Source organism: Ischnura elegans, chromosome 9 (genome assembly GCF_921293095.1).
Source record: "Ischnura elegans chromosome 9, ioIscEleg1.1, whole genome shotgun sequence".
Classification (NCBI taxonomy): domain Eukaryota; kingdom Metazoa; phylum Arthropoda; class Insecta; order Odonata; family Coenagrionidae; genus Ischnura; species Ischnura elegans.
The window spans coordinates 48,197,068-48,212,788 of record NC_060254.1 but is presented as its reverse complement, the minus strand read 5'-3'; positions in this window follow the sequence as shown (position 1 = coordinate 48,212,788).

The window sequence follows — 15,721 nt, the reverse complement described above, 5'->3', positions numbered from 1 at the left end:
AATGAAACAAGTAACTGTGAGCGCAGTCACGCGTACGGGAGGAGAGTTATTGCCACCAAGGATGAGATTCGACATGGAAAAATCATTTGTCTTCGTCGGGATTCGATTTCCGTAATGCCAAGGCGAGTCTCAGACTGGGTTTTCTCTATGAGTAAGTATTAGCAAGGGGGAGGGGGTTTGTTAATAAATGCCCGGCGTAATTTCGCTAGAGAAATTCCTTCTTATGTCTAAACGGCTAGTGTTCACACCCCACGACACACTCCTGTTGAGGCGGTGGCGCGGTAGAAAGTAGATATGGATGAAACAAAAAGATTTGTCCGTAAGAAAATTTAGCAGACGGTAAGATAAAACCAACCTTAAGAATTTTTGCCAGTTATGGCATTGATAAAATGCGTTAATGAACATGTTTCTTCATGAGTTTCACTATTTGGGTGTTTAGTCTAAAGCATCACCCAGGAAAATGACGTGGCACTGTTTATATGTTTACCTAATGAGTTCTTTCATGATATTATTTCGTCAACTGTTGGTGAAACAGGCCAAATCGGTACGAGTTATTCTGCAAGTACACTTACCTTAACAGGTAGAATGCCTAAGTCTTTTTGTATCTATTTATGTATCTTTTTGTAAGTTTTTTGTATCTTTTTGTAACTACACACACTGTCCAACTAGTTGTCAGTCTTTTTTCAACTCAAATTTAGGCACTAAAAAGTTGTAAGATTTTGATTATACTTGGCATAAGCATCCGAAAAGGTTGCATGTCTCGTTGGGTGCAAATCAAATTTTACAATTTTGACCTATTCACCCCATATTGTGTGTCCAAACGCAAAATCTATTGCTTGAATCTATATATTCATGGTTACTGTTTGTAAAAGTACTGAGAAATAGTAACTGGGCTCACTTATCATTACTTCGTAAGAAATACTCAATTACGAGAACAAATTACTGATTTTGAAAAGTAACCAGTAAAATTACAATCACTTCTAGTAAGATTGTACACTCTACAATCCACGTCGCAACCGTCGAATGTTGCAGTAAAAGTTTGGAATAATTGAGTCATATAAATTACTAATTGCAATTTCGCTAGCGAAACTTAAAATTATAACTGGCCTAACATCACAAGGGGCGACCAATTTTGTACCCATCACAAATAGCAGTGGCTGAACCGAAAAAAGCAAATAATGGTACTCAGGGACTCGAAGTTATATGTGGGCCTAAGTAAATAAATGGAATAAGTAAAGTAACCGTTGATTACGAGAAATTAACGATTGCAAAATAAAGTAACGATTCCTCTTTCACTATAATGAGTAAATTACAAATAAAAATAAAATTTCGTAAAAAGTAATCGTCATCAGTAAAAATTACTGCAAAAGTAATCGTTAAAAGTAAAAATTACTGCAAAAGTAATCTTTACAAGTAAAAATTACTCCAAAAGTAATCGTTACTAGTAATCCGATTACTTTTACTCGATTAGCCCATTATAACCCAATACTGCTTCTAAATAACATAAAAAATGCATACATTTTCAGATACTTTCAGGAAAGATATAAACTAGGTGTTCTATTTTGCTGTAAAGTGTAATGGCTAAATATGTAGCTCCCACATTAGTTATGATTCAGTAGAAATGTTTCAGTTTTTCAGCATGAGAAGTCTTGAAATTTAATTTATCTCAAAACCAGCTCCGGGTCAAAGAGAGTTAATTACCAACACTGTGGTATTGTTTGAATAAAGAGCATATCATTTTGTATGCCAATGGATTCTCTAGGACAGTGTTTCCCGAACTTTTTCGAGCCACCTTGGATCTATAAACCTATACTCAACGCCCCCCTAATCGGTATCTTTAAAATAATAATCAGAATCATTTACTAATTAACCAAATGAGGAACATTGTAATAATTAAATTAAAAACAATGACTAATTAAATGACTAATAAATAATTAAGTTCTCTGTGTCGTGAAGTTGTACCAACGATAGACCAAATGAAACTAAACCCCTTCAAACGTTTCCCTTGCGCAAAAAAGGCTTGGAAATATTTTTCTACAGTTCTTACTTTAACCCTCGGCCTCCACCTGCTCAATACTTACGTGAACTCCACCTGGGGTCTTTTTTGACCCCATGCTGTAAATTTAAATGTAAGAAAACGAATGGTTTAAATTACTTCCATATGCGGGAATCAAAGTAAACTTTAGAAGCGAAGCTTGAAAACGAAGAAAATTTGTCACATTGTCAGGACCCTCCGGCGCCCCCCTGCCGCCCCCTTGGCACTTTTCGCCCCCATAGACTACAGCAACGCCCCCCAGTGGGCGGTAGCGCCCACTTTGGGAACCACTGCTCTAGGAGATAAGCTAGGAAGAACGAATTGATGCTGCAAAGGTGATATTAAGAGGAGAAGCGAGGTGGGAGAATGTGAAGAGGGGTTTATAGAGACGTGAAGTCGTCAGGGTAAAGGGTTTGGAAAGGGGTTAATTGTGGGTGGCTGGTTAGGAAAAGTGGGTGGGGCCGTCAGTCGCATACTTAAGGGTGCGCCCTACATAGAGCCAGAAAGGTTTATGGAGGCACGGAGCGGAATATGGGTGGGGGTTGTTATGATGTAGAGTTTGGGTATGGGCTTCAACATATTACCCAGACATGATCCCATCGAGCCACTCTTTAGGCGGGAGATAAAGACTGCCAAATATAAATGATGCCTTCGCGGATCAGCTAATAAAGAGAGACAACCCCCATATTTAAGTACAGTAAGGATGATACACGTAAAAAAAATAATTCTTCGGTCAACCTTTTTATTATTAATGTCTTCTGACCTGCCACTTTTTGTGTGGAATATTTGCGTGTCAGGGGACTCTAAATTTCGGACTCTTATTACATGTAGATGTAATGTATTTTTAACAATAATGTATTAATTAAAATAATGTATGTATCACATTAATGTATTTTTTACAATATCTATTACAAAATATAGTTTTCATACAGGTATTCTTCAAGAATTTTATAATTTGTAAGACACTGTAGTTTAAAGTAAATTATCCTAAAATAACCTTTTAGTTCAAAATCATTTAGTAAATCTTATAATTCATTAGCGTGCATCGGGGAAATGGTATGATTAATAGAATTTTATGCCATTAGCTTGACACTTACAGATAAAAAACTAAGTTCAAGGTAATAGAATTAGAATTTCCGGAGAGAATGGCAGATACTACTATTGATGAGATATTTCTTCGAACAGTATAAAATTTACAAAATATTATTATAATCATATTTGGGAAACATTTTTCTCAGTTCTTCAACCGAGAAAATACATTAATTATCCTATGCAAGAAAGTTTTGACATAAATAGGGTAGTTTCCTTCATCAAAGAAAACGAAAGGCATTGACTGTGATTCGTTACCCACCATTAGTGTATTCATAATATACAAATTATTTGGTTTTAGAAATCCAAGTTTAAACGAATGTAATGGTCAATTTTCACCTTATTTGAAAAAGGCCATATTGGTGCCCATGCGATACCACTCCACGTGACGTCACAGGGACCCAGATGCTATACGAGTAGTCAGGAGTTTTACATCGTCTGAGATTACCAATGCATGCATGAGGCACAGAGCTCAAGGAAACATCTCTTAATAATCACCTATTGAAATTGCCCATGGTCGGAAAGTTTCCTTCGTTTGATAGGGTATTAACAATCCTTATTGAAGCCAAGCGCTACCTGCTAGCAGGGTACTCTACACTACCGACATGCTCGGCAGAAAGGTGGCCTCACACAGAGGCTGCCGGAACCAGAACGACGTCACACGGGCTTTTCCCAACATTCATGCTTAGCCGTAGTGTTTTCGCACGCTTGAAAATGTTCAATTTTCATTTAATCGCGAAAACTAGATAACGTCATTTAAAAATCTAAAAGTGTGTTATACTTACCCCTATCTTTTGATTTAGGCAATGAAAATAATAGGAAACCACCCTATTGAGGCATTGCATATAGCTGAGATGGCGTGATTAAAAATTGAGACAGTTGGATTCCATTCAGTCGCCCTGTGGTGGGTAAGTGGGAGGTAAAGTGTGCTAGTATTGTCGAAGTCACGCGAATCTCCGCATATAGAGTCTATAGATGGCAACATGGATATATTTTAGTTCGTTTGACTTTTTTCAGAGAAAAATTGTAATCTGTTAGCCTTTCCCCTTCCTGTAGGGCCTTTTTCTCGCTTAATATTCCACGTCGAAATTTATCTGCACCTGAATTCTAAATTTTAAATTCCATCACTTTTCCCTGATTTTTATTCTCTATCCTAATTTTATTTAAGATGACCAGTAAAATCTTGATCTTTTATATAAAAACTTTTTCATTTTTCTTATATGACCTCAATTTAGATTGAAATGGATGAAATAAATGAGATTTCTAGCAAATCTTCATGAAATTATTTGTAATTGCATAGACAAACCGCGTAACTTCTGGGCAGTACAGCAGACTGTATAATTTCAAGGCACCCAGGATTATGTGAAGGAAGTAGGGCTGTATCATGGAGTTCTCCTCGCTCGGTAAAATAATTGCGAAATATTATTAGATTCATGGTTAACTAGAAAATAATTTAAACCGGTACTTGGACCCAGCATAGAACACAACCGTAATGACCCTGTGAAAGTAACTTTTTCCGTCAAACAACATTTTAAACTGGTGGAATACCATAAGTAAACTTATTTCACTGCAAATTTCTCGAAAATTTGCAGAAACTTCAAAAAGCTATCTTTTGAGATTTGATTGTGCAAAGGCTAAAAACTGTGGAGGCAAAATGATTACACAACTCGTCCATTAATTAAGCGTATTAAAGAATAAACAAAATGCAATTTTCCCTACTCTTTACTCCTGAGCTCAAGATAATTTGAGGCATTTGAATATTTTTTTACGGCTCGCAGAAGAGGAGGGAATTAAAAGAATTTCGCCGCTGAAATAGAATATCTCATCCTATAGCACCATTCATTGCCCAAACATGCTCGAGCAAACGGTCGGGAGTAAATATGTGGAGCACTAGAATACACACGGGAGGGGCCCAATTTTTAATTTAAGCCGCAAACACGCCAGTTGTGTTCCTTGACTCTATTCCTCTCCCTCTTGCAGAATTAACGAAAATAAAAAAACAACGCCTCTTCAAATTAAAGCAAATATGAAACCCCGTAACCCTTAAACCTCCTATCTCTCTCCATATGTCCAGCCCCGGAACCCTTATTTCTCTCTTTTCCTCCCTCATCATCACCTCTTCCTTCCTTATCCTGTTTTCCAACATGCCTAGCGGTGGATGCGAATACTGGTGGTCCTGCTGTCCCTATGTCCTGTCTTGAACAGCTGTCAATAAACTAGTTTATCAAGCGTAAATAGAGCGAAGAAAGTTCATCAAGCGTAAAGAGAGCGAAAATGAGTACGGTCGTTATTCATTGTAACTACCTAATAAAAAGTAGGTAATTTTAAGAATATCTCTTCATGGAAAATTAAGGTAAGCGCATAAAATGAATTTGCGTTTGGTTAGTTAGATCTGTCGTTCAACAACACGTTTGCGAACAATTTACATCAAGAGCAATCGAAGCGGAGAAAGTTTTTCACTGAGTAAGCCATGCTTCTTTGTAACTATCTCATCAAAAGTAATTAGTTTTAACAATGGACGTAATTTGTTCGTCATACTGACTGCTAGTTTTGTTCCTTGCCTCTATCTCTCATTCTTGCGGAATTAATGAAAATAAAAAACAATGTCTCTTAAAATTGAAGCAAATGTGAAACCCCGTAACCCTTAAACCTTCTATCTCTAGCAACATATACGGCCTCGGAACCCTACAATACGCCTTCCTCCCTGATCATCGTCTCTTCCTTCCCATGTTTTTCAACATGACAAGAGACGATGAGGATAATTACGGTCCTGCTGTCCCCATTTCTTGTCTTGAAACGCTACCAACAAACGCATTTATTATGAGATAATGAAAGATAGAAATTTTTTCTATGAGTAAGTCACACTTTTTTTGTAATTACCGAATCAAGAGTAGATAATTTTGAGAGTTTCTCCTGATGGCAACTTCATAAATGCGTATGAATTTACTATGCGATTCATTAATTACAGCCATTGTTGTTCAATAGTTGTTCAAACAATTTACATTCTACCACCGTTGTCTGTAGAAATTATGAGGGGAACGAAGTGTATTGGAGGGTTCAAGACCAATCAGCTGGTCGTGAGTGTGGCTTCAGAGCACTAGGCAAGGCCCCAGTGAATTTTTGCTGTTAAGGTCTCAGACGATTTATTTTATCTTAAAGAATGATTTTACTCGATCTATTAGAAAATCCGCTACATGTTAAACAATCCACCATTATATTGACTCCACTACCCTTATCATATTTTTGAAGGTTAAAATAAAAAATCCGAGAAATAGTATGTAATATGCCATTCCATAGAGTCCATGCCACATGGAAGGACAGATAAGTACAATATTTTATGAATAACAAATTCCGTTGAAGAATAAATACGCACTCATAGCTGCTTTATAGGGTAATTCATATAATCCTTCATAAAACTGCATGCTAATTTTGTATTAAATTACTAATAAAATAACTGCATGAACTAAATCTTCCACTATAATCCCGAACTTTAACCAAATAAACACGCATAAAAAAGTGCTGCATGTAGCAAAAATCTCTATACGCTATAACGCGTGCTGTTGCGAAGTTTTTACATCGATAATGATAGAACCTTGAAAAAATTATCTGGATTGGTCGCGATTCATCAATTCAATCAAATAATATATTCAATATTCATCAATAGCAACACTTCCCATTTCTTTCCTTTGTTCTGATTCCCTTTAGTTTTGTGTACTTGTATTCTTTAATTTCAAGGATTTCATTATCGTTGTAATTAATGTATTAGATTCTCGGAATATTTTATGTATCTGATTCCCATTAAATTATATATTTTTTGTTTCTTGACATATATTTTATATTTTCTTGTTATTGGACCACTGTAAATTGGCAATATTGCCTTATGTGAGCTTTTGAAATAAATAAATTCGAATCGCATCCACCATTTGCCGGTTAGGTATGCTATCAGTTACAATAATTTCCTTCAAGGATTGGAATAAATTAAGTGTGGTTCAATCCACACAAAGTGTTCCAGGCTGGTAGCAAAACCATGCAAGAAAAAAATAAAAGTCGATAGCCTCATAGTTCCATAGACGCTATAGTCCCGTTTTGATTTTTGCTTCTATAAAAACGTTATGGCGACATTAAATAATAAGCCACACCCTAAGATCAATGTTACACGGAACAGATAGAAATTATTTATCTCGCAGAAATGGACATGCTAATTGTTCTTTCTACAGCAAATATCGGTGCAAAGCATTTTTAGCATTTGTAAGAATTGAAATCGATCCCTTTTTTTGCGACGACGATGGAAATAATTTACACCCTACATAAATAGCTTTAAGGTCATGGGTAAAATTACCATGCTGGTAAATTACTATTTTACACTATCTTAACGCCAAAACTTTGGAATCTAAAAATAAATCTTTCCCACAGAAACCTGGCATGGATTGGCCAGTGTGCAAAGTATCATTCAGATCTGTACATGATCAAGAAAATGTTCCAGCCGCCTCTATACGCCTTTGCATCGGCGGCGGCTCTCGTGGGTGGATACGCAGGGGGAGGCGGAGGACTGGTTAGACTTCAGCCGGGAGTTGGGTGGGATGAAGCAAGCAAAAGGGTCTCCCGATTGATGCGATGTTAATGCAGGGGCCATGCAAATCAGGGAGAGGACAGGGGCGATGTTTGGGCGGATGGAAGCCAGGGGTCAGTTTAGGGGGAGGGGGAGGGGTGAGGAAGAAGGGATCCTGGACAAAGAGGTGGAGGGTTCATGGGGAAGAGGGCCGAGGTTGTTTATCGGCGCGGAGAAGGGCATGATGGGAAATTTTAACGAAGGAAGGAGGAGGATCGGACCGCGTAAACGATGGATTGATTGACTTTTCGGCAACGACCCCCACGTTGTTTGCCTTCTGGACAGGCCAGGAGTGAGGCTTTTCGAGGGGTTCTCCGCGAAATTGTGGGAAGAGAGAGGAAAGAGGAAGATTTTGAGCGAGGAAAATTTTCGTTTTCCAGTGTTTTCGAGTCCTTCATATACGACGGCCTCCTCTCGTCCGCCACTCCAAACCTATCGGGAAAAAATTCTCGAGAAACACCAGTGTTTCTGAGTTTGAAGAAGGGAAAATACGTCCCTTTTCAGGAGGCCCGAGTTCATTTTACGGTCTTTGCGCAAAGCTTAAATCAGTTTTTAATCCAATATGCTGAAAAATTAATTTACATACAAAACAACCCATTTCACCCCTTCATTGACGTTTTTAAATGTACTTCAATCAATTTGTGACTAACATAGATTTAAAAATAACTTTGAAGCAAGAAATTCTTGAATTTCAAATGTTGCAGTGGCGCCGACTCCATGGGGCCTGAGGGGGCCCCCTCAAAAGTTCGTTATGGGTGTGAGGAAAAAATGTGTCGGGCTTGTCGATTTTTCCCGGAGTGTCCAGATACAGAGATTCGAGTTATCAGGGTTCTAAAATTGATCATATGACTATTATTAAATGCTTAAAAAACTTAAAAATCAGTATAAAGTTTCCCGGGGCAAGATCCACGGTTTGGTCCCCCCCAATATTTTTTTATAGTCGGCATCCATAAAATGTTGAGTTTCTTATCAATCCAATCTACGGGTATTTTCTTAAGGTTCTCCATTAGCTATACCCAAACCAATTCAAGAAATGCTTTTTCCAAATCCATGAGGTAGGCTTAGTAGTTTGTGTTTGATTCCAAGTTTGCCCCGACTAAAGACTTCATTAGAACTATCGCATCTCGAGTTGATTCTCCTTTCCTGTACTCAAACTGATTGTCTTCCAAAAACTATTTAGCCGCCTCCAATCGTCTGTTGAATATCCTCATCACAAAAAATAATTCGAAAATTCACCACGTGCTATATTAGGCTCAATGCTCCACTCATACCTTGCTTTGCACGTGATTACAAAGCTGAAGAAAGGAAAAATCGAATTGCTATAAGGGGAGACTAGGGAGGACTGGGAAACATTTTGGAATATACCTTTTTGCGAAAATATAAGCGGCTACAATGAATTTTTCTCCCAATCCTTAGTTGCCGTGACACTTCTAAATTCCATAGAAAATCCCTCGAGAAATTAGAATAAGTGAGCTCTGTCGAACTTAGCATTTTCTGGGAGGAATGGGACACTTATGTCTATGTGTAAAAATGGTAAGAAAATGTAAATGGTTGATTTAAAATACATAAATAAATGTATATTGTAGTTGTTTATGATAATATTTATACGATTAATGCTACCATTAGTAAATGTAAACAAGGATTCCACTCTTTCAGTGCCTAAAACAAATTGTAGAATAATTTTTAGAACAATATCTTTTTTCTCTATGAAACTGATGTTTTCTTGTTGAGAAGAAACATTTTTAATTGGCTCCTCTTTTTTTCATGAATTTTACTTCATATCCATCATCATACTCAGTACAACAAACATTCCCTGTGAAGTACAAGAGAGGAAAACTATTCCTTTTGTCACATTACTTTGAAATAGTGCACCGTCTCGGCCCATGGAAGCAAGTGCTCTTATGTCGTCATAATGCAGATTTTTATAAATTATTTACTCTTCACACCTCTCTCACGCTTTTGCCTTCATCACAAACCATCTTTACAACTTCTAACAAGGTGCAATTTGGCACTGGTAACATATCTGATTTTTTCCCGCCACCTATGAGGCATTATTACCTAAAACTAGAAATTAAAATGCTTTATAAAATAAAACTTAAAAAATAATAGTGCTTGGGAGGAGTGGGTGTCTCGGTGAAAAAGAATACTTACGATCCCTAGTGTTGTACTTGAGGATTTAATTCTCAATTACTCCCGATAGTTCCACCCATCGCCAGATAGGTCGAAGGGTAGGAGCCAAACGAAAGGAACTCTACGTGATCGTTTCACGTATAAAAGCTCTCTTGGAATTGAAGTGAAAAACTCTATTAACAACCTCTTCCCCGAAAAAAATTGAGTACTAGCAAATAAGCCTCAGAATATCATCTAACGGGACCCGTTGATGTTTTTGATACCAATCTATCCGATGATTTTCATGTGATAAGTTGATAGATAAGCTTTCTCATTCATTTTTTTCATTTTATTGTAACTAGTCCTTGCCAATAGTCACGTATAAATTGGCTAAATGGGTTTAAAAAATCATTATTCATCAAAGCTTGTTATAAAATTTCGGCTGAAGCCAGTAATAAAGGAATTAAATTTGCAATTTTACATTTACATTTTTAAATTTTTTAGATCTATTTATTGGCACTTTGTTTTTTTCCATAAATTGATATAATCTGAAAAATGAATAACTGCTGAGAGCCAGATATTTTACCGAACTGCGTGTCTCACCTTTGTTATGCCATGAATCTCTGTATAGAGAGCCTTAGGTTGGGGGAAGATGGGGCCACCTTGCCTCACCCAACCCAGGTAAAATAAACCTCAGTCAAGTCATTAATGAATGATGCACCTCTTTCGACAGGTTAAAAATGATACTACTACCAAATGTGTAATATTTGTCCCCTAACACTATATTTTTAAGTCGAAAAAATCAGATGGTTAATTTCAATACTGTATTATCGCTAACTTATTTTAAGTTTGGTAAATACAATAAAAAATCCAAAAATGTATATAAAGTCTAGCATGTGAAAGTCACCTTAAGTAGTCACTGGTTCATTTGCCAAATGTATTCTGATGATTTGAAGTGAAAGGAAGGTATGACGTTACCTTGGTGTGGAAGTGACTTTAATAAAACCACCTCGTAAGCTGCTTCCATTCTTTAATCTCAATGGTGTCGCCCTCATTCATTACCATACGCAATTACTATGATTCCAGACATCTAGCGTATCCATCTCATTTCATTCAGGCACGTTATATGTCTGTTGGAACGCGAGCTTGGGCGACACTCAGATATCATCCGACGAAACGCGAACCCAAATTCACGTCTTCATCCTAGTAAGTGACACCCATCACAGAGGTCACCGTGTATAATGTCGGCAAAGGCACTGATTCAAATCACACGTGATTATCTGTTCAGCCTAGAGTGCGGAGAAAAATCCTTTCAGCTCCCTGAGCGGTTGATATTGATAAGGCGTTGGTTAGGAGATGCACGGGCTTTGAGTAGAACTCCGCACGACATGAAATTAAGTCAATGGACGCCAAGTTCACGAAGTATAAAGGATTTTAGCGATATGTGGGAGAAATAAAAACTTCGCGAAGCCTCTCTACCTGCGTCGACACTGAATTAAATGAAAATTCTCTTAGTTCATCAGCGGCCTCGGCTTTGGCTTCACAATTTATGCGTCTCCGTATTGCCGTTCGCATTCATAGTCTAGGTTATCGCCTCCTCTCCCTATAAAGTAACTCCGAATTTTCGAAGTGCAACTGAACTCTTTAAGCAGCTCATAATACTCCGAAATTCATAGCGCTTGTAGCATAACTCTTGCGAACACTAGTTGAGATCATTATCATGACTGAAGTTTGCCTATTTACTTATCATTTCTTTTTAATTGCAACATAATCAAAGTATATCTTTAATAAAATATATCTATGAGTTGTAAATTTACCTCATAAAATAATAGAAAAAATTATGCTAGTAGCAAATGATAGTAATATAATATATACGAAACTCATTTGAAACCACCAATGCCACCAATACCTAGGCGGGTATTGGGGCCATTGAAGGTTGGCAAATATAAGATGAAAATCACCATTTTGGATTTATTATTAGCAAGAGAAGCAATACAAACATTTCCTTACATGAAAAGTTTGGAAATATTTTTTATATAGCATACGTAACTTCGATTTTCATGTACTTTCCTACACCTAGGAAATTGAAATCTACCTTTCTGCTATTAAAAATTACAAATAATGGGTGTAATATTATTTGAATAAAGGTATTTGTAATGCGAATATTTCGTTATCTCTATGAAAAATACAATGAAATGCATCAATGAAATATTTTGCCATTGACGAGGTGAAGAAGACGACCGTTTCACCGTTCTCATAGTTTTTCGCGTGTTCTTCTTCACTCTTAACACCGATGAAGCTAAAAGTTTACGTTTAAACAATGTTTAATGATTCATTGCACTAGTCGAATAAACAATGAGTAAAACCATACATAACACTACCCTATGGAGCTTCGGCAGAATTTCATCCAAATGCTTACAGTTCAGCTTTCTACCTTTTTTGCGCCGATAGCAGTACCTTGGCCGCGAATTTCGGTTTTGCAGGCGAGGACTTACCTCCACCACCACCAGGGGTTTCTAGTATTAATAGAATTTATTTTTTAATTTTAAATAAAATGGTACGCAAAAAGCAAGAATGCTAATTTAAATTGCACTTATAACAATAAATTGAAACAAATAAGCTGACCAAAGTTACAAATCAAACAGTAGCAAAACAAATCAGAAGGAAATCAGCATGCTGATGGCATAGCATCAGTATATAGCAACTTCTATTTTCATTTTGCATAAAATGATATTAATTTCCTTTCAAACCTCTATTTTTTCTATGTGTATAAATTAGTGATAGTAATAATACAATGCTATTTAAAGTATAACTATAAATGAGCCCTATACATATTTCACAATCCGCTGATCTCTTTTTTTTTCAACCGATCAAAGTCGTAAGTTTAGTGATGGGTTCGGGGAAGGTGAGAAGAAACCCATCCTTTGACCTAACGGTACTCAACATAAAGTTAAATTAATTCAGTGGGAAGTAATACTATAAATAATGAAGAATGATTTAAAAGAGATGAAAACTTCAAAATGTACCGCTATCGGTATCAGCCGTTAATTAAGTAACACTTAACCCAACGCACTAGCTTTAGCGTCGAAGGCTACAAGTTCTCTGCATTTTTTTATTACTTCACATTCACAGCTTGAATTAAAGTCTCCTCCATATCTCCTAATGCAGTTAACCTACGTTCCTAAAGTATTCATGCACTCCATAGGTATCCCGTAATTCTCCGAAATGCGCCGTGGCTTACGTGTTCATCCTTCATAAACCACTTCTGCTGGGATAACCCCAAGTTCTCTCCTAATAAGCTGAACATTTTCATAATTATCTTTAATATAATCTTATATAAAACTAGTTGTTTGCATAATTCTAATGATCGTTTGTAACTAAAATTATAATGAAGATAAAACGAATCGACCAAATGAGTATTGAGTAAGTACAAAAGGAGAATCCTCTTAAAAACCCTGAGAATAAGGTGAGACAACTTGACCATCATTATAATAAGATATGACGGCCTGATGAATATAGTAGTGGAAGGACAAGTAGACGGCGAAAGAGAAGAAGACAAGTAGAAGGGAAAAGCAAAGGACGGCTCAGAAAAACTTACGGAGAACGGGTTAGTAAAAATTTAAAAGAGAAGAAATACGAAAGTATGAAGAATTTATCTAACAGGAGAGCGATGTGGAGAGCTGCGTCAAGATAATTCGCGGATTGTAGACTTATGAGTAAGACAGGTAAGTTATCATTAATTTAAATTTAATATATATATAATAATTTAGATCTATGTAATTGTAGCACATTAGGAGTGTTGGTACTGTAAATCAACTAAATTCATGCTGTTCCAGCACGATAAAAAATAAAATTCAAACAACGGATTGTAATATTAAGAATGGTAAGTAGCTGTTTGAGAAAGGTTTCGAAGAACAAAGGGCATCGCGTGAATGTATTGCGTGTTCTGATATTATACGTGAAGTAAAGGATTACTTTTTCCCATTCTAAAAATAAAGTATGCAACTACTAATACAAATACAAATGGTAAAAAAAACTGCACCGACAAAGAAGATGCTTTGCTTATTTAGGTGGTAGTACACGCTTTGGGCGAAAAGGCATATTTGGGAGATCTGGGTTCAAATCCCGATTAAGGCAAATATTGGAATTTTTGCACTCAATGTACACTGTTACGTGACTCCATATCCGCACGCCGATGGCTTTTCAATCATTATTTACTCGAATAAATCATGGCCAAGGTTTGCACGAGGTAATAAGATTATAAGACATCGCAAAGGGTCTACACATATACATCTGAATTAAGAAAATTCATTGCTTCGGCGACATTTTCAAAGCGCCATTGCATTTTTCTCTCCTCCGCATTCACAATTGCGGTCCACAATCAAGGTCTACTCCACCTCTTCTCAAATAAAGTAACCCTGCCTCACCAAATTACTCCTGCTCTATTTATATCATATGGTACTCCCATATTATTTATACTTAAAATGTACAATTCAGCTTACACATCAGCGAATTACTGTTAAAATGAATTATTATTTGATGAGGCCACATTTGAATAGTAAATTTACATCTTCAAGGAAATAAGTAGCTAAGGATAAGTATTAGGTATCGCTTGAGAGTAATTATGATCCCCTTTGAGCTTATGTTAATGCAATATCTATGGATAGCTAAAACGGTAGCCTTGAGTGAGATTTAATACAAATGAAAATAATTGTCGATGATAAAAGTCATATAATTATTGAAATAATTTACCAATGCATTACCAAAGTCTGATTTTAAACAAATTCAACGACTGTCTACGATTAATTGTAAGCTAGGGCTTGAGCGAGATTAAGAAGAAGTGAAAAGCATTGCTGAAGATAAACCCATGTATGTATGGCATAATTTACGAATACTCTCCAAAATTCTAGCAATGTAGTGTCCACGAGCGTCTACAAATTGCTGTAAGCAAAGGTTGAGTGAGATTAATAAGAAATTTAAAGCATTGCTTACAATAAACCTTCTGTATTTATGGCGTCATTTACGAATACTCTCCTATATTCTAGTAATGTAATGCTCACGATCATCCACGAATATTTGTAAGCAAACATTTTAGCGAGGTTAAGAAGAAATGAAAAGCGTTGCCAGATATAAACCCCCACTATTTATGACCTTATTTGAGAGTACTCTCCCATATTTTGGTAACGTAATGTCCACGACGTATTGAGCGTATACGACTGATTGTAAGCAAAGGTTTGAGCGAGATTCGAAAGATATAAAATTACTTCGCGCAACTCCACCACCGTCATCACTCCTGAATTTCGTAATCTTTCTCCCACCTCGACTCAAACGAAGTAAACCCCATTCAAAGTACCGCCTCACCCTTTAGGTGCCTCGTAATCCTTCCAAAATGCAAGCCGCGCCTCGACCCACCTCCCTCAAGCCTACACTCCGCTTTCCTACTCCTCTGATATTCCCTCTCTTTCGCATGCACCGACTGTCTGGGGTTAGTCTCGGGGCAAGGCCAGGAGTTCGTCATTATTTCGTCCCCATTATGCTGCCGTTGTCAAAGCCGTGGCCCTCATCTCCCTCCCCTCCTAACTCCTCCCCCTCAGCCCCTGGAGCACTTCGCTAACGACGGTAATGTAACGCATAGACACTGCGACCTTTTCCACCCTCACCCCCACTCTCGCCTCACATTCCTCCCCGACCTCCAAAACGTCCGTCGTCCTAATATACTTCTCTTTCACACTGGCGACACACTGCGTATAAGTTAGAGTATCAGCGCATAAATGCTGATCGGTCTTAACTTGGCGAAAATGAATTATTTCAAATAACAGAATGGGTGTAACTCTCTCAACAAATTTTTAAGACAATTTAAGCCCATCCGATCAATTTTT